Raw genomic sequence first — 7,500 nt, 5'->3', positions numbered from 1 at the left:
AAAAAAAAATCTATTGAGGAAATAATATAATTTCATTGTAAAATCTTTTATAAAGAGAAGAGGAAAGAGTTAACAAGAGAAAAGCAGTTGAATAGAACGTGTAGTTACTTGACTCAAAAGATTCCAAAGCTAGAATGTATTCAGAAAAATGTGTCAAGGAACCACTCGATTCACTTCCGCCCGCCAACCACGAAAATGCTGAACAACGCATAACCCAGAGAAACAAACAGACAAACAAATGATAACAGATATGATAAACCCGTAAAGGTCATCATATCAAACTCAAATCCTGAATCATGATAAGACAAACACTTTTTTTAAGATACGAATACACGCTAACAAGACGGTGGAAAAATCCGCACAAGGAATTCATGTATGTAATCTTATCACACAAGGTTAATCACGTGTTTCTGATGATAAGTGCCGAGAGAGTGAGTGGTTCCAGGACTCGTCATACTCGTTCTACCTGTCCTTTTTAATAGTCTTTCTTCTTCTTCTCCTTCTTCTCTCTCTCTCTCTCTCTCTCTCTGTTTCTTGGTCACGTGACTCGTGTGTTGGAAGACGCATATTCAGACTCCCACGTGTGACCTTAACATCAAACACTTTCTACCGCTGTCTGTTCATTTATCTCTTCATAACTATTATTAGTATTGTCGTCGTTATCATAATCGTCTTTATTGTAATCATAACCATCATTATTATTGTAATCATCATTATTGTAATTCCATCACCATAATTGAAATCATCATCCTTATAATTGAAATCATCATCATCATAATCATCACCATCGTAACCATAACCATCATCATCATTGTAATCATCACCATCCATTATCATCACCATCACCCGAAACACGCTCCTCACGTGGCCCTCTCCCTCACCTCTATCACTGCACTGGTACATTTTTTTCCCACGATACTGAGACCTCGATACTAAGACACGATATATATATATATATATATATATATATATATATATATATATATATATATATATGTATATATGTATATATATACATATATATGTATATATATACATATATATGTATATATATATGTATATATGTATAGATATATATATGCATATATATACATACATACACACACACACACACACACACACACACACACACACACACACACACACACACACACACATATATATATATATATATATATATATATATATATATATATATATATATATATATATATAGAGAGAGAGAGAGAGAGAGAGAGAGAGAGAGAGAGAGAGAGACATTGGGCTATCTTCCTTTTGTCCTGGCGCCCACAGTACCGTCTTATCTTGTTACTAACATCTCCTGTCATGACGCTCATAACAGACACCATGTGGGAAAACTCTCATCGTTTTTCTTGTTTTTTTTCGTCTATCTTTAATGAGGGTACATATATGTTTATTTCATGATTTATATTTCAAATGATGTTGCTTTAAACATATGACTAATATTCATGGCAATTTAGAATGATATGTGTAAATACAGTTATTAAGTCTATTTATATGTCTTACTATATATCAATCTATGAGTGTGTACGTATATTCACACACACACACGTGTGTGTGCGTAACGAATAGAGAAAAACGAGAAAAGAACGGAGTAAAATGGAAGAAAATAATATACAAAAATATACAGACATACACAGATTAAAAAAAAAAAAAAGCATAAACATATTAATTAACCCCCCCCCTAACAAGCGCGTAGGTACACCCAAAGCCACACACACACACACACACACACACACACACACACACACACACACACACACAAACACAAACACACACACACTCACAAACACACCAGCACACACACACATACACAAACACACACACTATAACGCAAGCAACAGCCAGGAGCGAAATCTTACAAAATGTTACACATCCACACTTACACTTATCCCATTAACAAGGTGGTGCTCGTGTTAGGTAAGGGGTAGTCCCAGAGTCTCAGGCTTTGACTATATTTCGGGAAAATAATATATTTTTTTCAAGACTGAATGATGTATCTATTTCATTATATTAGGTCAAATTTGGCATAAAGATGATAATGACAATATTGAGGCTGCATAATGGTGAGTATTGAACGATCAGAATGTTAATAGTGTTTAGAAAAGGTAATAAGGACTTCTTGTTATAACCATTAAGTTGATAGTAGTTATGGCTAAAACAACAATAATAAAAAATAAAAAAACTGCACAAATAAATACTATTACTACTAATACTCGAAGTAACGAACGTGACTTGAGAAAAACGATAATGATAATGATATTACTATTACCACTAATAGTAGCAGTAATAGTAAAGACGATGCGAATAGCAATAACCTAAGGATTAGAAAAAAGAGGACAATAATAGAAATACAATAATTATGATAATAACAATAACAATAAGAACATAACAATAACGAGAACAATGAGAAAATTAATAAAAAAAATCAAAATAAGACAACAAATGACCAAGGATACCGGAGAAAAAAAGAAAAAAAAACGATTTAAAGTTGTCGAGGAAAGAAAAGAAAAGGCTACAACAAAACAATGACAAAAACAAAGAGCAAGAACAAAACAAAACAACAAAAACGAATACCACTCTATATAAAAAAAAAAAAAAATTTCAACACCAAACGCGCTCGACAAATGACCGCCTTTCCAGCAACACAAACCTCCAAACATGTCTTTGTTTTGAGAAACCGTCACGTATTGCACAGAGGAAGACTTTGCAACAAGTTTTCAGGGACGTTTGTGGGCGCAAGGGAACCAGTCCCAACTTTTCGATGCGTAGTTTCGCGCCATTTTCTCTTGTTGACATTAAATATGGCGGGAAAAAGGTGAAGGAGAGAAAATGGGGAAAAAAGCGAGAAGAGAGAGAGAGAGAGAGAGAGAGAGAGAGAGAGAGAGAGAGAGAGAGAGAGAGAGAGAGAGAGAGAGAGAGAGAGAGAGAGAGAGAGAGAGAGAGAGGGGGGAGATAATTGCCTTGATCTGCTTTCAATATTTCGCCATTTTATTTGTTTACATGGAGCTGGTGGGGAAGAAAAGTTAGATAAATAAAGATAAATAAATAGATAAAGACAACAAAGAACAAAAGAAAGAAAAAAACAATCTTGATCTGTTCTCGATATTGGAGACATATGTCATACCCGATTTTCAATATCAAAATAGAAAGTGAAAGTCTGTTTTTTAAAATCTCTGAGGCTATGCAGTTCCGTGAGGTGCTTATTATATGTAATTCCCATTGGCTTGGGAATGAATTTGAGAACAATGAACTGCTTTTCTTGAGGAAATTGTAAATGTTACCTTCGGGAACCGCATGTCGATAGCCTCAGGTATTGTCTTTGAGGATATGTGATATAGATTAATAATTCGGTTAAAATGTTTAAATTGATTGGTGATGTTCGTGGATTCTAACACATTGTCTAACTTCGTTTAATTGTATTTTTGAAATTCAATCTCGCCTAAAACTAATTATTTGAGACAACGTAATTGATAATAAACGCTTTAACTTCTCCCAGAAATGCTATTTTAAAAATCATTACGTTACTTACACCAAATAAATTACGCAAATAACCACTGACTTCAAGTCATAAGATAACATAAACATTTAAATTCCCAAATCGATGACTCAGGCGAAGAAATATCAAATCAAAATATGTTCAGAACTGAAACATATTATCACGTTATAAAAATCAATCCACGCATTTCCTTAATGTAAAACAAAATAAAATCGGTAGGAACCAAGAATTTAGCATCACGTGAGGAAAGATGGAGCAACAGGAAGTAAGGGTCATTCACTCCAAGATTAGGTCAAAGGTCAACCACATTGCTATTGTGTTTATATAATCCCTTCTCCTCGTTAATCCCCTCTATCATAAAGGGTATAGCTATCGGAATCCAATAACACGCATGGTTTTTGGTTTCAGGTGCCGATACTACGAACCTTGCAGGCTTTGCGCCGATCCGACTTAACGTGTCATAAGAATCTGCGCAGTTGTAAAACTCGGATACCTGTTTGGCATGTTTTTTTTTCTTTCTTTTTTTAATGCTCGCTGTTCTTACTTTTCGTTCTATATTTTTTCTTTACTTTTTTACCTTTTTATCTTCCTTCCTCTTCCTCTTTATTTTCTTCAACTTTCTCCTTCACTAAGCGTATTTATTCTCAATTCTTTTTTCCATTGTTTACTTTTTGTATCTCTTTCAGCAACACGTTTCTTCTCCTTCTTCATCCTCCTCTTATTCTTCGTTCTATACATTTCTCTCTTTGCCCCTCCAGCTACAACTTGAATTGATGCTTCGGAATCATGCTTTTATCTGTCTGCAAATCGAAGGCAGCGTTACGAAGGTTGATAAAAAAAGGAAGAAAAAAATCCAGACATCTTTGCTGCCGCTCAAACCATCGACTTCATACATTTTGATTTCTCCACTTTTCTGCCTGATAAATTAACGTTTCTGTTTGACGAAGACCTCCACTAAACCCACACTTTCAATCTTCCCCATTAGTTATTTCTAAATTACTAAAAAAAAAACTCTGCATTAATCCGCTCGAATAGATCAAACGAAACAGAATGACTGCATGTGTAAACGACCGGTTTGTTACCGTTACAACCGAGTACGTCGAGCGTGTGTGGAGTTGCCACGCTGCACGACAATAGATCATGTGCTGGTTATTGCATCTGCTCTGTATGGCGGCATCTATGTCCTTTGGTTGTCTGGCTTGTTTGTGACGGGATACTTGTTACTCGTATGTACAATCTCACTGTCTTCCCAAACATATTTGTATATAAGCGTTACACGTGCTTTTGAGCCTATACAAAGTTTACACACGTATTGAGACACACACACACACACACACACACACACACACACACACACACACACACACACACACACACACACACACAAGTGCACTCTGTATCTCGCTTACTCACACATTCGCATGCCCACACACATGTGGAATGCACACTTGCACGTATAAAAGTGATTTATATTGTGCCTATCTATCTAGCTAAATCATAGGTCTTGTCTAACTACCTATATACGTAACTAGCAATCGTTCTATTTCTACCTTGCGGAATACCTATGACCATAAAAAACAATGATTCAATTACTTCTATTGTATAAAATGTCAAGATCTCAATACTCCAAACACAGTATATTTTTTATCTCACATACATTCGAAACATTGCATCTATTACTGTATCAAAAAGAAAAATAGATAGATTTAATTAAAACTAAAGAATGTACGATTAAACGCTGTATGAAATCTTAATAAAAATGATGCAACAAGTAACATGATCAAAATGAATCCTGCAATGACCAATACAACAATTTCTCATATATTATTATCAATAATGATAGCAATAACAATGACAACAACAACGACAACAATAACAATAGTGATAATGACAACAACGACAAAAATAATAAAAGAATATATCAATGCACATAACACACACTCTACTCTACGCATGACACAAAAGGCACATGACTGCAACCCCAAGAATAACCATGGCGCTGTCCTACATGTCATAAATGCCAATTAATTAGGGCCAAATAAGGTGCTTGAATCCCTTGTACGATCAAAGAGTGAATGACCTGTTCTTGTTAATATTCTTGCTTCCCTTTCGCTCTCTTTGCCTTACCGGTTTTGTGTGATTGTCTGTGTGGGTGGTCTTATTTACTACTGAGGGAATTCTAGTTTTTTTTTGTATGTTAGTGAATAATTATGAAACAAAATCAAACTGGTCTTTTCTTTATGTAATATCATAGAGTAGGAACTCTGTCATTGATGAGTAAGAAGGGAAAATTTTCCTTCATCTTAACGACTCAACGAGTGTTATATTTTCCTTCATTCTATCAAGTCAACATCAGTCAGGCACTTTTGAAAGACAACATACATTTCATGCGTAGATTTATAAGTTCTCTCTCTCTCGCTCTCTCTCTCTCTCTCTCTCTCTCTCTCTCTCTCTCTCTCTATATATATATATATATATATATATATATATATATATATATATCACATATCTTCACTCTAAATCTTACCAAAGATTCTCTGATGCAATGGAGTTCCACTATTCTAAACCGCGAAAGTTCCTCAATATCACAAGACCGACCAGCGTCTCTCTCCTAAAAGCTCTAATGTTTCCTAAAGCTCTACCGTTTCTTAAATCAAAATATCGCCCACTGTTTATCTCTTCTCAAAGCTCTAATGTCTTCTAAAACACGAGCTTAACCAACCACTGTCCTTCTGCTAAAAGCTACCAAGTAAAGCTTCCCAAATAACAAGACGAACCCCTGTCCATCCATCCCTGCAAAAAAAACTCAAACGTTTCCCAAAAAACAAAACCAAAACTCACCAAGCCACTACATCAGATCAACACAATCTCAACGAAGTCCGGAAGTCCTCTATGAAACTCCTGAAACATGAACCACCAATATCACCAGTAGTTTCGGACTCGCTAGTTTCACCGCGAAGATCTTGAGCTCCGTCAGCAGACTGCCGCAGCAAGACCAGACTAATAGCCCCGCTGAGTTCACTCCTTCGGTCACAAGCAAAGAGGGTCATCACCACCTGACCTAAAGCAAACGCACTTACCTGCGCAGAGCGGCGCTCCAAGTGCCAGGCCCTTTCACCAATCTCTCTCTCAATAGAACGTAATAACCGAGTTCTTAATATTGCGCTTGAACAGAAAGATAAAAAAAAAATACTTTAGGAGGTCTTTGTGAGGTCTTTAAAGCGTATGAATAATTAAAGCACAAGTATTCCCCTCGGGTTAATAGTTAAAGACTATATCAATTACAGTTACAATTACATCACTTACATAATAAGGTATAATTGATTAAAATAATGTCTCAAAAGCCAAAATAAAAAAGTGTATCGTTTAAACAATGTAAAAAAGAACATATCTTTAAATCGTAAAAAAACACGTTGTTGCAACCTGCTAGAATCATCAACATTGCCTCTGCGTCTTCGGTTCTTGCCTTCAGTGATGCCTTGAACGATTTACTAACCTTGGTGTACAACTCACGATCTGTACGCCATTAATTCGCGTAGATAACACTGCAATGGTATTTGCCGTGAGTGGTATTTGCAATGTAATTTGCAATAGAGGTAAATATAATTGATATAATTGACGATCAAATAACGAAAGATATAGAAGGGTTGGTGATAATAGCTGGTAGATTTAGTGAGTGTTACGTAGTATCTGCAATATTGGAGTGAATCAATTGATCAAATCTACAGCAACATCGAAGAACAATGACAGCGGCTGCAACGAAAATGATAACAACAGCAACTACGCTTCCTGCAAGATAAAACTACTACCAATATTTGATAACAATAATCAGAATGATAATGATGACGAGGAGACTATAAACATTATTCTAACTATTAAAGATGATTATGATAGTAATGACTGTAACCATAGCAACAGTGGTAATGCTAATAAGAGTGATGATAATGATAATAATGATTTGTGAATATACTATCATCGTT

At 35.3% G+C, this 7,500-nt stretch overlaps 1 protein-coding gene across 2 annotated transcripts in view; it reads right to left on the bottom strand.

Moving 5' to 3' along the window:
• The window catches only part of LOC122248761 (eukaryotic elongation factor 2 kinase), a 32,121-nt gene extending 25,736 nt beyond the window's left edge, over window positions 1-6,385 (bottom strand). The window contains exon 1 of one of the 2 annotated variants that reach the window (XM_043009022.2): window positions 6,362-6,385. The gene's annotated coding sequence lies outside the window, so the exon portion shown is untranslated. The remainder of the gene's footprint in view (window positions 1-6,361) is intronic. The other variant, XM_043009018.2, reaches the window with a different exon arrangement.
• Between the last annotated feature and the right edge of the window lie 1,115 nt (window positions 6,386-7,500).

The sequence above is a fragment of the Penaeus japonicus genome, unplaced genomic scaffold, assembly GCF_977035675.1.
Source record: "Penaeus japonicus unplaced genomic scaffold, GWHDUDI00000001_assembly GWHDUDI00000022, whole genome shotgun sequence".
NCBI lineage: Eukaryota > Metazoa > Arthropoda > Malacostraca > Decapoda > Penaeidae > Penaeus > Penaeus japonicus.
The sequence above is the reverse complement of the archived record's forward strand: the minus strand, read 5'-3'. Positions and strand labels throughout refer to the sequence as shown.